At 38.7% G+C, this 21920-nt stretch overlaps 6 non-coding genes across 6 annotated transcripts; 5 read left to right on the plus strand and 1 right to left on the minus strand.

Moving 5' to 3' along the window:
- Positions 1–1806: 1806 nt before the first annotated feature.
- Trnat-agu (transfer RNA threonine (anticodon AGU)) lies at positions 1807–1880 on the plus strand. Its single transcript has one exon. It is a non-coding gene; the product is annotated as a tRNA-Thr (tRNA).
- Positions 1881–10769: 8889 nt separating this feature from the next.
- On the plus strand, positions 10770–10842 carry Trnai-gau (transfer RNA isoleucine (anticodon GAU)). Its single transcript has one exon. It is a non-coding gene; the product is annotated as a tRNA-Ile (tRNA).
- A 1521-nt stretch (positions 10843–12363) lies between these two features.
- Trnav-aac (transfer RNA valine (anticodon AAC)) lies at positions 12364–12436 on the plus strand. Its single transcript has one exon. It is a non-coding gene; the product is annotated as a tRNA-Val (tRNA).
- Positions 12437–13359: 923 nt separating this feature from the next.
- Positions 13360–13431, minus strand: Trnap-ugg (transfer RNA proline (anticodon UGG)). The gene has a single exon. It is a non-coding gene; the product is annotated as a tRNA-Pro (tRNA).
- Positions 13432–15984: 2553 nt separating this feature from the next.
- Positions 15985–16058, plus strand: Trnat-ugu (transfer RNA threonine (anticodon UGU)). Its single transcript has one exon. It is a non-coding gene; the product is annotated as a tRNA-Thr (tRNA).
- Positions 16059–18781: 2723 nt separating this feature from the next.
- On the plus strand, positions 18782–18854 carry Trnaa-agc (transfer RNA alanine (anticodon AGC)). The gene has a single exon. It is a non-coding gene; the product is annotated as a tRNA-Ala (tRNA).
- Positions 18855–21920: the final 3066 nt, after the last annotated feature.

Here is a 21920-nt window from a genome sequence, read left to right on the forward strand (position 1 = left end):
TAATCCAGTTAGTACTATAATTTGTGCATTCAATATTGGGTCTTTACTCTTCAAATGTTTGTCTGATTAACGTAATTACATCACCTTTATTACAACCGCGTGCATTAATCGCCTGCTCCCGTGACTAGAAGTTGAAGGACTTGAACATAAGCATACTTTTTGTGATATATTAAAACGTTGCTTTATAAACAGCATACCTTGCCCCTAGACAATCGTTTAGTTCTTAATTAAGGATATCTGAGACATTTGACGGCTAATATTGGCTTGCTCATTTGACGGTTGACGGTAAAAATATTGCGGTTTTGACGGTTGACGGTTAGTGTTTTGGCCATTTGACGGTTAACCCTATTGAGATCCTCTGCCGAACGCTAAAACAAGGATAGCGTTTGTTTTTGTGTTAAATGTCAATTTCAACTTTTGTATTCTCCCACGACAAGCCCATCGTTTTAAACTTTTCCATTCTTTTTGTTGTGTTCCAAGGTATTTTAAATGGAGTAATTAATCAATTTCTTTTATACGTTTTGCTAATAAGATTTGGCGAAAAAGAGAGATGATGACATTGACCAATCCATTCCACGCAATCCATAACATTAACCCCTATTATTGTATAGAATGATGAGAACATCTTTGAGGGTGAAGAATATTTTGGCAGGTTGCTTAAACATTTCGCCGGTGTCAGGGGAGAATGAAGAGTGAGCCACGTCATGGATCAAGTGCACGCGGTAAGTACTAAAATGGACAATGATATGGCAGGTGGCCACTGCTATAGCTTTGCTTGGATTTAACGAGCTTGCTGACCCCTACTTTTCTTTCCAGAAACAGATTTTATTTACAATTATCTCCACATTGTCCAAAAATAAACAGAAAATCAAGGTAGGAAGTTAAAGAAAACAAACAAACAAAAAAAATGATATTTGCTAGCAATAAAGATAGAAAGTTAAAAAAAAAAAAAGGTAGGAAGCCGGCAGTTAAAATTCAAGATTTCTCTCCACGGGACATCGAATCCTGCCATCTTGTGGCTGCAAGGCGCGTGAAACTATAGTCGCTAAATGCGAACTTGTTCTTTAAGGCACCTCACCAGTTGACTAAATTCACTTAGTACGCCCACTTCAACAATATTTGGCAGAGAAAAGTTCACTTCAAACTTGGAATTGATACTATGTTTTTCCATGTTGAGATTCTTGTAAATGTTGTTGCACAATGTGTAAACTCATCTGAGAACAGTTGCAGGGCCCCAATGAAGAACACCTTTGATGAAGTATGCTCCCTGCTAAACATTTATTATTATGGCTATTGTTCTGTGTTGTCGTGTAGTTACCAGTCCAACTCCGCTGATTAATTTTCCGCGACCCGTCAATAAAGCAAGATCAGGAGGTCATGACCCGGAGCGTCCATCTCCCATACCAACCCCAGCATTCAACCCTTTCTGGTATCTTTTTATTTTTAGAATTTGAGCTCTGGAAGTTTTCGCACCCCGCCTTTCAAACGCCCAATCAAAGCCCGGGTGGTCCCCGAGGGACCCCTAAGAGGTACCAATTCTAAAACAACACATTATCTCCTGTCATAATTTTTTGAGCTCAATACGCTAAAAGGAACCACGAAAGCTGCCGCTGTGGACCTTTTGAGGCTGAACACCCTAAGAGGTATTGAGCTATCTTAGTACTGCTGGAAATTACCAAGCGTGAAAGTGGACATGTCACCAACTTAGTACTACATGTATTAACAATGTTTTTTTTAAAATTTTTTTTATTCTTATTTTTAAAAAATAAACAAATAAACAATAATACATGAGGTTATCTAATGTAGGGCGCCGTAGCTCAGTTGGTTAGAGCGCCTGTCTAGTAAACAGGAGGTCATGGGTTCAAATCCCATCGGTGCCTTACAGATGTTGCACTTTTTAATTTGTTATTACTTTTGAAAATTGATCAACGAAGCTTCACATGTTGTACCCCTGGGAATTTTTTTTGTTGTGTTATCCGATGGATTTATTTTTAAGATCTACGCAAGAGTCGAGTGAAAAATTTCAAGAATTATATGGAACGTAATTTGCGCATAAATGACCATTATAATATAGATAGGACCCTGCGCACGCTGTGATTGGTCAAAAACCCATGTTTTATCAGAGTATAAAGCGCTTTGAAACATTACTTTAATGTAAATAAACGCCCTGGATTACATTTGTCGCGTTAGTTCAACGACATTTCTTTGGTCGACTTGTCTCGTTTGATGAATTTATATCAGGAGCCATAATCGGGGACGGAGACTGTAAGCGCGCGCCATTTGTAGTATTGGGGCTGTCCCTATGATATGGGACAATTTTTCTATTTTTAGAAAAAAATCCGCGATCATGTGCGGCACACGCGCGTACATGCTGCGTGGATTTTTGCGGATATAGCGCGGGGAAATGGCGTCCGAAATTCCCGAAATGTTTGATACTCTTGGCCCACATATCAATACGTTCATGTCTGTTGGAATATTGCTTCAGTATTTTCGTCGTAAGCTGCTCCAGTTTGAGTGAAGTAAGACAGTGCCGAATTTAGTTGTCCCGCTTTATATCGCTGACCAAGTTGTGTTCCGCTGCTTCTTTTACAAGAGCTCCACATTACTCCACTCTCAGTCTCACATATGTTGAACAAAGATTAACAGCGTTTCCATTACACAGCAAAAAACCAGTTGGATATATTTGGATATAGCACCGTTTCAGGACTTCAAAGTTTCCCTCCTCTTGCCACAGGCGCTTGCGAGGATTTCGCCCGAGTCCATCTCGACCGAAAAGTAAAACAAAGTAATTGCAAGTTTGAGTTTCGCCTGAATTGTAAGCAACGCTTGATGCTTTATCAAGACCCAATAAGTGACAATAAAGTTTATGTCTGTAGATCATGCTCAGTTTTCTTTGTGTAAAAATCTAATAAATTGTCTGTTGTCGATGAATAAGAGCGCCCGCTGATGCGTGTTTTGTACAGTCAGTAAAACATGACAAATTGGACTTCCCCACTTTCGTGTGAAAACGTACATCGAACTCGTATAATATCTCTAGTTTTTAAATATGTTTAAGGTTGATAAATGTTTCAGAACATATTAAAAGCTTAGCTGAAAATATGTGAATACAGCAGAAATGATCAGCTTTCTTTAATCAACTCGAATAGTCACTGTACTCGAATAAAGATTTCGATTTTGTTGGTTGAGTTATCAAAACTCCTTGTCTATTTTATTTTCGCAGTGTAAAACTTCACTATGTTAAAGAAATACACATGATGTTAGTAGCCTTTTGGCGTTGGTGAAAATTGTTGCAGCATCTCAGCGCAAAAGACAACGAAAGAAATCTTTGTCAAGATTTGTTGACAATTGAAAACGCCGACTCGGATTTGAAGGTGCACGCGCTGCACTATGCAAATGAGCTACTTATGTACGCGTGAGACTTTCCTTTAAAAAACTTTTGCAAACTCGCCAAACAAACAGAAGCAATAAGAAACTATCAAAAACAGAGTTTGGTTATGATTAAGCATTGTTTGGGAAACTCTCAAATGAACTCGATACGAGAGTAAAGAGTTTTCTTTCATAACTTTTCTTTACAGAACAAACGCAAAAGCTTACGCGTTCAACTAGCGCGAGCACATATTATTATTCATTCACAGCGCGAAATTAAAGTCTTGTTTTCGACTCTGAAAAACTCACTTTTTCCATTAGTTTAGAGCATAAAGCTACATATAAGAGCCCTGGATCTAATTTCCTGCCTTATTCCCTGCCATCGCTGTGAAAAATCTGCAAGAGAATCTCGCCTCTCTCACCATTTGATCAGGCAACGTGACAACATTCACGCGAGAGCCCCCGACATGTGCGTGGATCCGCGCGGATATGTGACGTCAGGATGGCGTAATTTGTTCTAAAAATAGAAAAATTGTCCTATATCATAGTTGCGCGCGGATCCCAAGACTTACGGTCTCCGTCCCCGATTATGGCTCCTGTTTATATTTCTTTCTTCTTTCATTACTGTAAGAGTAGTTCGCTGCAAAGGGGAAGGGGGGGGGGCTCGGGGTGTGGGCGGATAAATACGATGGACTAGCATCCCATCCATGGAAAAGAAAAATACTCTCAGTTGTTTAATACAGCGGAGACTGGGATTAGATCTGCAGTGTGTGGGCCGGCAAGGCTCATTTGCGGCCATTTAACCTTTCCTTACTATTCCGTGCCAAAGGAGGGCGTCAGTTCTAAAAGATGAAATTAATAATGGTAATTGAACTGAGTGGAGTGTAATTTCGTCTGAAATCATACGCGTGGTTTCAAAATCGAACGAGCGCGCAGCGCGAGTTCGATTTGAAATCACAAGTATGATTTCAGACCAAAATTGCACGACACGAAGTTCAATTGCCACTTTATTAGATCCATTTTGAAATCGCACAATTTTATCGCCTTAAATTTTAGATTTTTGGTGTATTGTTCCAGTAGCCGGTTTGGTAAAAAAAAAAAAAGCGGAACCGGAAACGTCTTTACGTCTAATTTAGTATGCAAAACGATGTCATGTGACGAAAACTCATTCGAGCATGACAAAGAAACAAGCAGTTCTGATCTGAAGTCGAAAATAGTCTACTTCAGGTTTAAGAGTGCAATTCTCGTCGCCTCAATCAATTATGGAAGGCCTACCTTTCTTCTGTGGTTGAGGCTGAGAGTTTTCATTGTCTTTGGAGAAGGAATTTGAAGGTGCATATCCTGTGTAATTCTGCGATCGATTTCTTTTGAGTTGTGAAACTCCCTCGAGTGCACGATGCCCAGTGGATAGTACGTTTTTTTCCTTTTAAACACGGTTCAATGGCATGATTTTAAGGGGTCCAGCTCGTTATCATCTCCGCTTCTTTTTGTAACCTCCGCGTAGGACTCAATACTCAGGACCTTGTCAAGTTCTTGCAGCGCCATTTGTTTTAAGATATTTCCAAGATGGCGGGACTGGCACCGGCTTCGTAAGTAGTGTTTATGCACTATTTTGTGCAGTGTGGCGTATTTTGACTACGTTTATTCACAGCAACAGAGTTGAGCTGTTTTGTTGTTTCGTTTGAAACCAGCGGAAACCTGGAAATATCTACCTTCTTGAGATGACTCTGAATTTGTTGTTGTGTGGTTTTCGTTTGTTTATGTTTTACTGGACTCAGTATCATACGGATCTTGAGCAGATGTTGAAGAAAAATCGCCAAAATGTTCGTCAAAATGGACACTGAAAGTTGGGAACTTCCATTAAAGTAGGTCCTCAGCCTAAAGGAGCTCATAATCGTCATTCAGAAACTGTAATTAATTAAATTCGTCAATATTTTTGGAAAAAAAGCTACAATAACAACAAACTTTTGGCAATAGTATTTGCAAAATTCTCCACACAGTGGCTTTTTGCCTTTCATTTTCCTGAAATTTTATTGATTACTTTAAACTAATCTTGAAATCTGATTGGTTGTTTTGTTTTACTGGCCCATTCTCATTGGCTGAGAAAAAGATGCGATTTAGAGCAAAAAATAGTGCGATTCGTGAATACATCGCACCACTGAGAGCCAATCAGATTGCAAGGATAACCAGTGATTTCAAAATGGATTTAATAAATCCTTTAACTGCCAGGTTACAATAAAGCAAGTCGCAAAGGAAAGAGTAATTCTTCAAAGAATCTTTGTGTTATCTGTGTTATACAGCAGTTTTGACAAAGGTTGCGCTACAAAGCGTAAAAGAGTACCACGCGACAAATATACCGAAAGGTGCTCTGGGTATTGCCCGTTTACCGCTGTTCGATTGAAGTCCACGTTGTTTTAGAGCGACAGCGGAAAATTCTTTAATAGGAGTATTTTCATCTTCTCTGATAGCTAGAGAAAACTAGCCAAATAAAAAGTTTACAAACCGTTATTTGTACAACAATGGTCCGAAAAAAATCTGCCTTCAAAAAAAGTAAAGCTGCATATTAGCTAGTAAAGTAAAGACTGCTGGAGATTCCGGGTATCGATCCCGGTACCTCCTGCATGCTAAGCGGGCGCTCTATCATTTGAGCTTATTCCCCAAACCGTAAGCATTTGGTTCAATATACAAGTTACTATAACTATTGAAAAACAATGTTAGAGGCATGACTTTGTGATTAGTTTTATTTTTTTTCTAAATGTACTTAGAATTTCATTTTAGAAAAACAGATCATTTAAGAAATATGTTGCTTTTCATTCTAGTTCCTTGATATTCAAGAAAAGCGGGCCATTTTGCTAACAAAAGGCTTTGTTATACAGCCCAAAATTAACCTAATATGGCCATTTTTTAACAATGGCGGCAGCAGCTTAAAAATACTCAAGGGACTTTCAAAATTTCTCGTGCGATACGATTTGAACGATTGTAAAAAGCCAAGTAACGACAAATTCTCCCCGGGGGAGGCATTACGGGTACAATTTGTTGTGTGTGAGTCGTTACTTTGGGGCGGCTGGTAGGGGTCACCATTGCGGCTATCGATGATATCACCATTGCTGTTTGGTTTCTCTGTTGGAAATTTAGTGTGGCTTCAAACTGGAAAAAGAATTATTCCCCCTTTCATCCCTCTTAAATTTTCTGATCGTAATGTACAACAGCTGCAAGATGAAGGAAATGCTGTAAAATATTTGCGGAACTTCGAAAGCCAGGTAATTAAGATTAAATAGAAGTGTGCTTTCCCCTTAAGCTGTTTATATTCATACTGGACCAAAATTCAGTTATGCTCAACAAGCGACAAGTTTGCCGATTGTTTCACTTTGCTGCATTATTCTCTCGCCCAAAAGATTTCATGTTAGCACTTGCTTTGATTATGGAAGCACTGCAAAGCCGGAGCTAGACCAGATCGACATTTTAAGCCAGTCTTTATCACGGACAACACTCGAGGACGTTTTTCAAAGGCCCCGCTCTTTATATCTGACTTAATTGGCCGCGTCACGGGTAACTTGATTTCAATATTAACAATCTGATGCTCAGCAGACCGTTATAACTTACGACGTATAATGAACTTGTCTGAATGATTCGCCCCTTTCGGCAAAGAATAAAAAGTTTAATCGCTCACAGACCTCTGAATGTTATTCACGTAACAATTCCAAGACGGATAAAATGTTTATAGAACGTTTTCACTGTGACGCAACAAAAAAAATCGAAAATCATTTATTTGATTTGTGTTTAGAAATCTTACTGAAAACCCGACTGGAAGAAATATTGGTTGGTAAATTTCGTTGAAGGCACTCTCCATAATTACGCATGTGCTGATGCTTTCAGACTAACAGCGGTAACCACAATGATGGAAAACCACTAGTCGGTCTAAATAAATAGATTTTGCAACATTCAATCTTTTCAAGCTTAAGATCGGCCAGAGGCCTCCTATGAGTGTTCCATGGTTTGCATCAAATACGCGGCAGCGTTAAGTGGGTTTGGTGTCCCGGTTCAAGTCCTCCCATGCAACCGATCCTAGGGCATTCCGCTCTCAAGCTTTGCGAAACTGGTGAGTTGCGCCACCACGTAGGTCGGTGAGAAGGGATGTTCCACTGTGGTTTTTTTAGCACTTTATTTAAGGTTACCGTATACCTTCAGGGGTGTCTCGCGTCCAAGCGATGTAGCGCGTCCGGTTTAAGCTGTAGATACCTAAGCCCCTATATCAAATTAAAGCTTATAGAGCTGGCTATCAAACCATACTAAAAATTTTGAAATAAAATGAATTGCCAATTTTTTCACGGCCACTAAATGCAAGCGTCCTAATCACCTTTTGGAAGCTACAAGTCAAAGCGAATTTTGTTTTTCGCCAATTTATATTTTTCCTCGGTTTCAGGACAAAAAGCGCTAAAAAAGCGTGTCTGCGTTTTTCCATATTCAATTGTAGTAAAAAGTTACAGAACATTTCCGAAATAGGATTTAAAAAATGTGAAGTGATCGTACAAAAATCGCTCTCGGAGAAAAAATATTTCGAAATAAACAATTCGCAGACAAGTTTTTGTTTTTTATATGTTAATCTAGCTACTGTCCAAATTTGAGGGCAAACAAACAAATTCCGTTTGAGTTGTAACTCTTTAAAGTGTCTGTTTCAAGCGAAAAAATTTATCCGAGAAAACAGCGCTAAGAAAAATATCTTGCTTCGCAAACAAACTCCGCCCACAAACGCCTTCAACTGGGTTCTCAAATCACTGAGCCAATCAGCGCTTGGAAAATTTACTACCATTAACTCGCGGTGAAATTTACGCGTGAATCTGCAAAAAAACCTTGCGTTTCGCAATGCGCTCAAGGCGGAGAGATAATTTTTCTGCAGCTGGGTTTTTCTTGAAGCTGGTTTGGCAAAATGGGGAAGACGAAAAAGGATACGAACGCTAGAGTAGCTGGGCGACGAGAACAAACAAAAGAAAGCGCGGCAGAGCAAATGTGCATGGATAATATTCCAATGGATCTCAATGAGTTGGACGATTCATCGGTATCGAACTCAACAAAAGAGTCACTGTAAACATCGCTGTTACCGCTGTCGAGTTCCCAAATTTTACACAGCCTTTCTCTTCTCTTGACTCGATCTTTTTGCCCGCTTGATGCGTCCGTAGCTTCATCCGCGCGGCCAACTTTCGCTTCTTCACTCATTGATGTATTTTCATTCATTGTGTGCTCTTTCGAACTGGTAAACGGAGTTTTCCGTGGTCCATGTTTACTTATAACTTAACAGAATTACATCTAATACGAAAAATGCTTGGATTAACAATGCTGATTAACTGAGTAGCCAGCCAATTCGTGGTATCCATATCGGTAATACTCCCGCGAAAGTAGTCTCGGTTGATTGCATACACTTCATAGCGCTGTCAATCAAGAGGGAACTTTTACTTCCGGCCATAACGTAAAACATCCATTTCTCCGCCAATATTAGGTTTTTTTCCAATTTTGTTTTCAAAAATTAGAGAAATAAGCTCCGTTAATTAATTTGGCTGATTAAACTAAAACCGCATGCCGTTAAGTATCAGAGTCGCTGGCTTCCCTTGATACGCCGCACATGACGTACCCAGGCCATGATTTTTCCTGACACGCCGCAACGTACGTATCAGGAACATGGCACTCTCCGACACGTCACGTTCTGATCTCGGACTCGTCGAGTGTCGAGGAATTTCACGGCCACGTAAATTCCACGAAATTACTCATTTCACGCAATGAAAACTACCGAGCGAAAAACAACTCAAAACTTAGCACAGTTTACGCTTTTTTTAAGGCAAACAGAAAGGCATAGGAACTTCAAAAATAGGAAGCACAAAAACTGGATGCGTGTTACAGAAGTGAGCGAGATAAGCTTAATGTTGAACTTGTTGTGAACGATCATCTCCGCTTTCCACAGGCAATGAAAAAAAATCCGAAGAAAGTCTAATTCGTTAATCGGCTTTTAGAAATCGCACTTGTTTCTTTTCTTTTGACTTACGCTGCCTGCTTCGGACGCGACAAACAAAGAAACGAACTGTCGTGCACAATGACCGCTTTTTCTCTTGCCTGATATTATCACAACGATAAAATAAGTCAAAAAATTTATGAAGGCCAAATTTATTAACACATAGAAATGTATTACATAAATCACTCCTCCTCACCTTCTCTTCTTGTCCCGGCCGTTTAAGTTTAAGTTTAAGTTTAAGTTTAATAATACTTTGTCATGCTAGCACAAGTGAATAAATCATTTTATCTTTTGCCAAATTAAATCGATATAAAAGCGAACGTTGCCAATCAAACTTGTAAGCTAATGCTTATTCCAAACGTCGTGCTACTGCGGTGACGAACTCAAATAAATTTGACCCAGTAGTGGTATGACAAAATAACGCCAGTGGTTTCAAACGTCGAATTTAATTCAGTCGCCGAAGATGGGAAGAAGTTTGCCTTGCTGAAGACCATTTTAAATGATAGAAAGCAACGGCAGCTGATAACAGGCTATGAATTCAGTTCGGCCCTGCAAGAGCACGCCGTTTGAAGCCAAGTCGCATGCCCGCAAGTAGCACTGAAAGGCTAATCTAGGCGGGCCATGCCTTAATAGCCGATTACAAAAATATACGTTGTGCAACTGCCGTGCTTAAGTTAAATTAAGTTCTTGAATTTCGTTCGGCACGGCAGTGGCACGACGTTTGGAATAGGCCTAAAGCTCTTACTTTATTGGTGAGAGTCTGGCCGATACTCATACAGCCGGTCAAGTGTTCCTTTGGGCTCCCCCGATGGAAATTGATCTTGTGATAACAAAAGTTACACTCCTCACTCCCGCAAGGTAGCTAATTCCTCATGCCGACAATTTTTCCGATGATCACAAGTTTTCTCGCTAAGCTTCCGAAAAAGAATTCGGCGCTTCTAATAACAAAACGCTATTGTTTAGGTTTAACCAAAGGGCTATTGTTTATGTTAAATCACCAAAATGGACCAAAATGGACCGGCTGACATTAGTAAGTAAGTAAGTAAGTAAGTAAGTAACAACTTTATTTACAGAGGGTAACACATAACAGTGAAAAAACTGACGAACCAGTGGCACTCTATCCTAAGTTAAAAATAAAAAACTATGACATGATTATAAAATAAATGGGAAACAACTTCTAACAGATAATTTCGGGATAACTATATTTCAACAAAAATGTCCTCATCATTTGGGAAAGTACGTTAACAATATATACATACATCTTAAAGAATAAAACCAAATAAGTTTGAACAAAGCCAATAAGCATAAGCGGGTGATGTTCCTCATTAGGCCAAACTTCTGATAACGTTCCTGTACAAAGGCAGTAGTATTTAATAAAAAACGGCACAAGGATAATGTGTCCGGTCCGTTAGCTCAGTCGGTAGAGCGTGGTGCTGATAACGCCAAGGTCGTGAGTTCGACCCTCACACGGACCAACTTTTCCTTTTAAGTGAACCAGCTGGAAAATACTATTTTAAGATTTCTAACTGACTATACCCTGATTTCTCTTTTCCTGTATTTGTTTTGATTAGTTTATTCCCCCTCATCGGTTTAAAACAAGAGGACTAGATCAAAATTACTTTAGATTAATATTTTCCTAGAAGTCGTTGGAAATGTTTCCCGGCCAACAGAAACGGTTGGTTAAGTGATATTTGAATCTAGGGTTTTATAGTAGTCAGTTGGAATTGTCTGCCAAAAAAGGAGGAAGGTGTTCCGTTGTTTCATATGGCCGTTGTGACGTCACAAAAACCATCGTAATATTGCCCGCTTCGTTATTATATGTTGTGTTCATTGACAAAAGAGTATTACAAAGGGCCTCTCCGGGAGTCGAACCGGCACCTCTCGCAACGCACCCAAAGCGAGAATCATGCCACTAGACCAACAGGCCAAACATGGTTGAACGTCATTTAACAAAGGTCTTAATCTACTTCTCCCTGTCGAACTGGTTCTATAACACCTGTTTTGTGTTGTCTCATTGGCCAAGACAGTTACTCCCCAACTCCCCCGGTTTTTCGCTTTTCACGTCTTTCGAGCAAGATACAATAATGTAACAGAAACCTTACGCAAGTTAAAATTTCTTGCACAAAATGTGATGAAAATTGTTCAAAATGTTTTGATGGAAGTCTCCGTGGCGCAATCGGCTAGCGCGTTTGGCTGTTAACCGAAAGGTTGGTGGTTCAAGCCCACCCGGGGACGGTTGTCTTTGTTTTGATAATTATTTTCTATATAGTTAGCTTCAGGATTCCATCCATCCATCCTGTTAGCGTAATTTTTAGTTGTATTGCATGTAAGAAGGTCTATTCAAACAAGCAGCCACTGCGCGGATGTGATGTGAATGAACCGTTATTATCGTGATCGTTATCATTATTGGTTTTTTGACGGTTGAAGCAAATTTGGCTGTAATTTTTCATAAAAGGGTACAAATTTGCCCGTATCTGAATAATCCAATTAGTCCTATAATTTGTGCGTTACTTATGACTTCTTTAATAGTCGACTGTTTGTCTAATTAACGTAATTACATCACCTCACCGCTGCGCGCATTAATCTTCCGCTCCCATAACTAGAAGTTGAAGGACTTGAGCATAAGTGTATCTTTTTGTGGTGTATTAACGTTCATTTCTAAACAGCATAAATTTTCCATAGTCAATCGTTTAGTTCTTGATTAAGGATATCTGAGACATTTGACGGCTAATATTGGCTTGCTCATTTGACGGTTGACGGTTAATTTTTTGGCGATTTGACGGTTAACTGCACTGAGATTCTCTGGTAACGCTAAAACAAGGATAGCATCGTTTTTGAAAAACTTCAATATTGAGCATCGTGAGAAGTAGGCACATGTTCAAACTGTTTGCTGTACTTCGCAGACTTATTTTTTCTGTCTTCCTGATCAAAACAACTAGAAACTACGAGTTCCTGATTAGTACACCACTGAGTATGGCAGCTTTCAGTCGTAACAGGTTTCCGTAGTGTAGTGGTCATCACGTCCACTTTACAAGCGGAATATCGACGGTTCGAGCCCGGCCGGAAACACATGATTGTTTTTCCTATGAGACTAAATCTTGCTACCCAACTCTAGCCAGCTCTTACAAAATTTTGAGTCAGCGAAAACAAAACAAAACGAAAAAAACGGAAGATGTTGACGTAACTGAGCTTATTTAATTTTTTATCCTTCAGCAACTTCATGTTGGGATCGATACCTTAAATAACGCTATCGAGCCATGATCTTAACAAAGCTTATGTCACTGATTGTTAGTGGATTGGTAGCGAGAAATGTATGAGTTTCAGCCGGAGAAACCAAAAGTCTCTCTGCTATAAGTTGACGGTTGAATGCAATTTCTGTGTTAAATGAAAGCTGTCAAATGACCCAAGGACAAAAACCATCGCTTTAAACTTTTCCGTTCATTTTGTTTTGTTCCAGGGTAATTTAAATGGAATAACTACTCAATTTCTTTTTTACGTTTTGTTAATAAGATTTGGCGAAATATAAAGATGATGACATCGACCATTTCATGATTGCATCAGCCCAAACAATCCATAACCTTGACCCCTATTATTGTATAGCCTAATGTGAACATCTTTGAGGGTGTAGAGTATTTTGGCAGGTTGCTTAAACATTTCGCCGGTATCAGGAGAGCAAGGTAATTCCTCTCAAACTATTTTTAGATATAGTAGCCAGTTCTCCGGCGGATAATGTTAGCACGAGCGTTGCGTTGATGTTTTCTCTGAGGATGAAAATGCACGTATTAAAGCCGCTCGGGACTCCCTTGGGCTGTGACTACTTTTCCCTTTAAATTGATCTGCGGATTCACGAAAAGTCTAACAGGAAGTGACGGAGAGAGGGAAAGAACGAGTGAATGTCTCATCCATACCTACAATTTGGAAAATACTAGTTTGCTAAAAAATTACTGTTATGTTTATTTTAATTATTATTTGAAAAGAAAAACAATTAATTTGGGCCTGTCCTGGAGTCGAACCCGGGACCTCTCGCACCCAAAGCGAGAATCATGCCACTAGACCAACAGGCCAGACATATGTAAAACTCTTTAGACAAATGCTTTAATCTGCCACTCCCTTAACTCAGCTGGTGTTTTAATACCTGTTCTGTGTTGTTGTAGCAGGAGCCATAATCGGGCACGGAGACCGTAAGTCTTGGGATCCGCGAACACCTATGATATGGGACTATTTTTCTATTTTTAGAACAAATTGCGCCGTCCTGACGTCATATATCCGCGCGGATCCACGCACATGTCAGGGGCTCTCGCGTGGATGTTGTCACGTTGAGTGATCAAATGGTGAGAGTTGCGAGATTCTCTTGCAGATTTTTCACAGCGATGACAAGGAATAAGGCAGGGAATAAGAACCAGGGCTCTTATGTGTAGTGTTATGCTCTGAGCTAATGGAAAAGGTAAGTTTTGCAGGGTCCAAAATATTACTTCAATTTCGCGCTGTAAATGAATAATATCTGCTCGCGCTAGTTGTACGCGTAATCTTTTGCGTTTGTTGTGTAAAGAAAAGTTGTGTAAGAAAACTCTTTACTCTGGTATCGAGTTCATTTGTGAGTTTCCCAAACAATGCTTAATCATATTGTTTCTGTTTGTTTGGCGAGTTTGCAAAAGTTTTTGAAAGGCAAGTCTGAGGCGTACAAATAGCTCATTTGCATAGTGCAGCGCATGCACTTTCAAGTCCGAGGTCGGTGTTTTCAATTGTCAACAAATCTTGACAAAAATTTCTTTCGTTGTGTTTTGTGCTGAGATGTTGCAACAATTTTCACCAACGCCAAAAGGCTGCTAATATCATGTGTGTTTCTTTAACATAGTTAAATTTTACACTGCGAAAATAAAATAGACAAGGAGTTTTGATAACTCAACCAACAAAATCGAAATCGTTATTCCAGTTGATTAAAGAAAGCGTCATCGTAACTTTGCTGATTACTAAGCTGTAGCGGCTCCCCTGGCCATTTTGTTTTGTTTTGCTGTCTCTTTTTTTTTTTTTTTTTTTTTTGCTTCCTCTTATTTTTCTTTTTCTTTACGTGTAATAGTAGGCCGAAGCTTAATAAATAAATAAATAAATAAATAAATTATTTCTGCGGTATTCACATATTTTCAGCTAAGCTTTTAATACGTTCTGAAACATTTATCAACCTTAAACATATTTAAAAATTAGAGATATTATATAAGTTCCATGTACGTTTTCAAACGAAAGTGGGGAAGTCCAATTTGTCATGTTTTACTGACTGTACAAAACACGCATCGGCGGTCGCTCTTATTCATGGACAACAGACAATTTATTGGGTTTTTACACAAACAAAACTGAGCAGCATCTACAGAGATAAACTTTATTGTCACTTATTGGGCCTTGATAAAGCATCAAGCGTTCCTTACAATTCAGGCGAAATTCAAACTTGTTATTTTTATTATTATTTTTTTTTACTCTTCTCTTTACTCTCTTTTTTTTACTCAGGCGAAATCTTCGCAAGCGTGTGACAAGAGGAGGGAAACTTTGAAGTCCTGAAACGGTGCTATATCCAAATATATCCTACTAGTTTTTTTGCGGTGTTTTGGAAAAGCTGTCAATCTTCAACATATGTAAAACTTAGAGTGGAGTGATGTGGAGCCCTTGTAAAAGAAGCTGAGGAACACAACTTGGTCAGTGATATAAAGCGGCACATAACTAAATTCGACACTGTCTTCCTTCACTTAAACTGGAGCATCTTGCGACGAAAATACTGAAGTAAACTCCCAACAGACATGAACGTATTGATATGTGGGCCAAAATTAAGGCATCAAACATTTCGGGAATTTCGGACGCCATTTCCCCGCGCTGCATCCGCAAAAATCCTCGCAGCATTGTACACGCGTGTGTCGCACATGATGGCACAATTTTTTCTAAAAATAGAAAAATTCTCCCATATCATAGGGACAGCCCCAGTACTAGAAATGGCGCGCGCTTACGGTCTCCGTCCCCGATTATGGCTCCTGGTACAAATCAATAAGCTAGAACATTTTACAAGACGCTGTTAAAACAAAGCTTAATAAGATTTTAGACGAACACGAAGACTGACTGATCGAGAATGACGTCAATCTCTCGCCAAAGGCAAAAAAGTCCTTAAACATCCCAGGACACCCCGCGAGCCTCTCCATCATGCTGTCAGAATAGTAATCTCTGACTAATTCGTCCCTCGATCGTCAGAAATTACATATTTCAAAAGCGCAAATAAATTTGTTGCTTTCTCGGCACAAGCTACAAGATGAAAAAAGAAAAAAAAGAACATGCCCGTCTTCATTGACACACGTCACAAAATCATGAATATCAACAAGCGAACGATTGCGATCAGTTGGTCAAATGTCTGAAAAAAATGAAACCAATTTTATCCCTTATCTGATCAGAATGCAAAAAAAAAAAAGCCAAGCAGTGAAACAGACATAGAAACACAATCATTACCCCCACATAATGAAAAGAAAAACACACACACTTCTTAATTTTAACAATAATTCTATTATGAAGAGAACACAATTCTCTTTCCTGCCTACCAGATGTTTCTTTCTCGAATCCATGAAGTCTCTCTCCCCCTCATGTAGGGCGCCGTAGCTCAGTTGGTTAGAGCGCCTGTCTTGTAAACAGGAGGTCATGGGTTCAAATCCCATCGGTGCCTTAGAGGGGTCAAACTTTTTAATTCTCAATACTTTTTCATTACTTTTGCTCATCGAAGCTCCACATATTGTTTAACAGGGAATTTTTGTAAGGTTGTGTTATCCAATAAGAGTGTTATTTTTAAGGTCCACGCAAGGGTCGACTGAAAAATTACATGACGGTTCATTTAAAGTGCTACTATATATCATGAAATTCGCATCTTTCGTATCTAAGCCATTTTAAAGCACAAAAAAGTAGACTGTACGAGAAGAAAAACGCTGTTTACTATTTCAAAGATCTCCTTTCGTTCCAGAGATATTCAAGATTTTAAAATATGCAAATTGGCCAAGTGATGACGTCATAAACTCCACCAAATTTTGACCAAATTTTATGAAAAAGATATCTCAGCCAATTTGTAGCAGAAATCTTTGATTCTTTGCGGTAAGATTCTACTAGATGTGCTCCACAATATGAGCTAAACAGTTATGTTACCATGGGAACATGCTGGGGTCCACACCTCCTCGATATTAAAAGCTTTTCTGGCCACCTTTGGCGTTCCAATTTGATATTTGCCAGTGGTGCCTCATCTGCATGATCCAGCAAACATATAAATATGTTAGGTGGTGTCTGTGGCCTTGTTTCATGTTTTTCCAGCTGAAAATCACTAAAATATTTGAATCAGATTGGAGGGGAATGGACAACAGTTAGTTGCCCTGGGAACAATGGTTCAATGGTTTCCACTGCAAATTGACCAAGATAGCTCTATTTATATATTCAATATAATATTGAGCTGTCTTTCATTTGCATATTTTACACATTTTTCAAACTTAAATATCTCCGGAACTAATGCAGATATTTGCAAGCGGCAAACGGCGTTTTTAATATTTCGTGGATTTCCATGTGATTGACCCAAAAATTCAAGGAGTAAAATTTGATCATAGTACCACGTTAACGTGGTTTAGAAATACTTCGTTTTAGGATCACTAGTGGTTCACCGAGGTTTCCGTAGTGTAGTGGCTATCACGTCCGCCTCACGCGGAAGGTCGCCGGTTCGAGCCCGGCCGGAAGCATTCTTTTTCGTTTCTTTATTTGACTTTTGCAGTTGCTTTTTTACGATTGCATGTCTCGATTTCTTTATGAACTGTTTTATGGCACCTTGTATTTTAAGAGTAATGATACTGAAGTCATAGTAATCTTAACAAGTAAATTAATCATAATTGAAGGATGTCAAAATATAATAGCAGACTTCGCTGCATCAGTTAAATTATTTAGTAGTTATTTTTCTGTTGTAAGATTATGACAACAGCTTGGACCAAATATTCTCAAAGACGTCCACATATTCTTCCAAAACTAGTAATTTGTTTTATCCAAGACTCTGATTTCATGTAACAACCGTGGGATTAGCTATAATGGTAGAGCGCCCGCTTTGCATGCGGGAGGTACCGGGATCGATGCCCGGATTCTCCATATAATATTATTTTGCTTCAAAAGACAAAGTTCAGATCAACACTGATTTTTTACTATTATTTGGCAAGTTATTTTCTTCAAAATTTTACAAATAGCAGTAAGTCTTTTTCATTGTTCTAAATTAGTTAATGTGGTGTATTTAAATTTCCTTTTTCATTTTCGGTAACACCTGACGAAAACTGGTAACCAATTTTTCAAAATAGCCTCGTCATAGCTAAGGCATCTATACAATAGGGGATTAGCTCAAACGGTGGAGCGCCCGCTTCGCATGCGGGAAGTAGCGGGATCGATACCCGGATTCTCCAAAATCAAGATTTTTGCTACCCATGTTAACATTTTTTTTTTGTCTTTTTGTCTTTTCTGTTTGCAGTTCTTTTTTCCTCATTTATCTGCTCATAAAAAGCAGGAAGTGTGCTATAACTTCCTGCACAAAATTACGTTATTACTCATCATCAGTATTGACTGTTATTCGGATTCTCAATTTTGCCATTGGACAGTTGTTTTTCATTGTTATAGCTTAAAACGTGCATTGAAATTTTCTGTAGGAAACCGTGAATGCACCATATTCTCAATGTTAAGCGGATTTCCACTGAAAATAAATTTATTGAATGCGATCATTATTTTCTTAAATCTTTAACAAGAGTTGGCTCACTGGTGGCGGAACCCAAGTATGGCTTCTTCGGCACAAGTGTCATGGCGTCAGTAACAGCGCGCCAAAATCCACAGTGGAAAAAATGGCGGCTGTACATTTTACGACAATGCATGGCGTACCTGGATTATCAAAGTAGACATAAAATCGTATCTTTGCAACATTTGTCGCTGTATTACATTAATTGTGTACGCTAGGTTTGAACCTTTAGGAAGTATTCTGCGCGTTTTTCATGAGCGTTTCTTAGGGATTTTGACGCTAAAAACTATTGGTAAATGTACCAGTCGCCATTTTGTTGCCCACAGTGGATTTTTCGGCAAAAGCAAGCCAAATTTGTGTTTCTCTTTTTGCTTTCTTTGCGCGGGAAATGTTTCGTTGTTCATTTAAAAAAGACATTTCCAGGGCAGCAGATATTTATTAAAACATGTTCAAAGAAGGCTTTGTATATGGTAAACAAATCAAAGGGAGAGTTTCACAGTTCAACGCAAGCCCTAGCTTTCGCGTGAGAATGAAGTATCTATTTCGCTTACTTTCATCGCTTTTCTTCTTTCGCACGTTCGTTCAGTTCTTTACATGCAATAAGCCAGTGATAAAAAAGAGCCAAAGAAATCGATGCTGTTACGACTTGCGGGGAATTAGCTCAAATGGTAGAGCGTCCGCTTAGCATGCGGGAGGTACCGGGATCGATACCCGGATTCTCCAGATTGTTTTTTTCTTCAAAATCATTATTTTCCCAGATTCAACAACTCTTTCTTATGTAAATACGGGTGTATGTTTGCAATTAAAAACTATCACCTTTGGGAGAACCTCAGTCGGACCTGTGTGGTGTTTGGCTTTTGCTTACATAGCAAAAAATTAAAATCGTGATTCTAGCGGAACATAACATCAGTGAATTAAAGCGTCTGCATGAATAAAATAATAAAATAGCTTTACTTTCTGTCCATCATCATCAAATAGGAACTGAACCTAAAAGACCTAAACCTCGGTATAAATTTGCTAAGAACAGCATATAATAGTAGGCTGAACCTTACGCTATTTTCGAATCGATGGCGATCTATAACATCAGTCGGTAATTACATTTACCCTTCATATATGAAGCAGTAGATGGCAGTCTGAACACAAAACTGATTCTCGCACGTGGATTAAATGCTCTGTTTTAATCTTTCGCGCTATGAAATAAATACTAAGTGACATACATACATACATACATACATACATACATACATACATACATACATACATACATACATACATACATTTTATTTGTTGTCAAATTAAAATTACAATTATAACATGCCCGCGGATAGCTGAGCTAATCTAGGCGGGTCATGTTTGGACGAGTGATTACGATCGGTGCATTTTCAATTAATTTCTTCTTCCTGGAGAAAGCAAAATTAATATAAAAACTGCCATCGCCGTACCAACTACCGAGCTAGATTAAAAAGTTTCACAAGATTTCATTCTTAATCAAATTCATTTTCCGAAGAACGATTCAATCATTTTCTTTAATTGCGTTTGCTGCCATTTATAGACAACAAAATTGATTACCCCTTTGCATTAAAGGTTGATTGCTTTGATGACATCTTTCAGGAAGGCTTACTTTAATTTGTTACAAGCCATTTGCTTTGGCACAAACTTCAACGTTCAACAGATCTTCAATCGCTACCAAGTAACGAATCTGGGAAAGAAAATGTCTTTAAACATTTCAGGGAATTCTACAACGAACGGGACAATAGTGGAGTTGGTAAAGAAAGCCTCAAATTAGCCTGCGTAGTAGTCTTTTCCGTTTCCTCTTAGCGGGAGAAAGCGAGAGCCAAGGGGAAGTCGCGCGAACGCATGGGGCGAGAGCAAAAAGAGGAACGGGGGGGAGGGGGTGGGGAGGAAAAAAACACTAAAGCACTACTGGATATTATTAACTGGGGTCCCAGCGGAACATCCCCACCCAGAAATTCCTAAAGTACCCTACTCCCCGGGTTTTCAGCAACATGTAGTAACATTATAGACAAAGATAAATTTGATCTAGTCCTTTTGTTTTGTGGCGATCAAAAATATATATATATCTAAACAGGTTTTTAATTAAAATAAAGGTCAAGAATTAGGAAAAGAGAAATCAGATAAATCAGAAGAAAGTCTTAAGATAGTATTTTCCAGTTCACTTAGTTAAAAGAAATATTGGTCCGTGTGAGGGTCAAACTTACGACCTTGGCGTTATCAGCACCACGCTCTGCCGACTGAGCTAACGGACCAGACACATTAACCTCAGTGCCGTCTTTTATTAAGTTATTGTGCCTTTGTACAAGAAATTGACCATAAGTTGGATCAGGTGAATATAGCAAAGGCTTAGTGGTGTCAGTTATTTTGATAGTCCATTGGGCGGTGGCCGGCAGATTATTCTTTCTATGAGATACTTTAATATCTTTAACAGATATTCAAATTTGCAAATTAAAATTTGTCTGATAGTTGTAGCTTTTCCGTAATAAAAATTCATTCCACACACTATATATAGCCTCAAGATCAAGTGTATAAAGATATCAATGGGGGTCTTTCACTGAACACTGCCGTGAGCAGCTTCATTGTATCAGAAACGAGCGAAAAAAAACAATGCTTGGTTTGAGTGAAAAGATCAGGTCAGGGTTATTTTCTTCCTCGCGCGCATTCCGAACTGTGTGTTTTGGCTCTCCGAAATAGGCTCACCGAAGCAAAAGTAAATGGTCTGCTACACAAATTTTTTAAACCATGAAAATTTATATCAAACTTTTTAAAAACGGCTTGCTTTGTTTTCCATCTAGTCCTTATCAAAACAGAAAAGGGAATTTTAAACTGCTTTTAAAAAAAGCAGTATAAACATGTTAATAGAATTGCGTTGGTTGTCCTATAAGTGAAGCAAAAACCTGCGCATGATGAAAGCACTTATGATTTTCTTCACACCCTGTTTCCAGCGCAGAAATAAGAAGATTGAAAATTAACTGAAGGCAACGATAGCTTTGTTAAGAATCTGCGATGAATGAATGAATATTCCTTATTAAACACGATGGAATTTAAGCTATAAGCTTGTGCTTTCATGTCGATGTTGCGATAACTGGAGAAACCTACGTAAAAATTTTCCAAAAAAATCCACTGTGGGGAACAAGATGGCGACTGGTGCATTTACCAATAATTCTTAGCTTCAATATCCCTAATAAACGCTCGTGAAAAATACACAGAAAACTTCCTAAAGCTTTAAACCTAGTGTACACAATGAATGTAATACAGCGAAAAATGTTGCAAAGATATTAATTTATGCCTACTTTGATAATCCAGGTACGCCATGCATTCAGTGTGGTAAAATGTACAGCCGCCATTTTTTCCCACTGTGGATTTTGGCGCACTGTTACAGAAGCCATGACACCTTGTGTCCAAGAAGCCGCACTTAGGCTCCGCCACCAGTGAGCCAGCTCATCTTAAGGATTTAAGTAAATAATAATCTTATTCAATAAATATATTTTCAATGAAAATCTGCTTAACATTGAGAGTATGGTGCGTTCACGGTTTCCTACAGAAAATTTCAATGCACGTTTTAAAATTATAACTTGAAAAACAAATATCTAATGACAAATTGATTAAAAAAAAAATGGAGAATCCGAATAACAGTCAATACTGATGATGAGTAATACAGTAATTTTGCGCGGGAAGTTCTGGCACACTACCTGCGTTTTATGAGCAGATAGATGAGGAAAAAAAAACTGCCAAAAAAAAAAAACAAGACAAAAAGACAAAAAAAAAATGTTA

Source organism: Orbicella faveolata, unplaced genomic scaffold, assembly GCF_042242905.1.
Source record: "Orbicella faveolata isolate gen_17 unplaced genomic scaffold, um_ofav_v1 contig_35, whole genome shotgun sequence".
Classification (NCBI taxonomy): Eukaryota; Metazoa; Cnidaria; class Anthozoa; order Scleractinia; family Merulinidae; genus Orbicella; species Orbicella faveolata.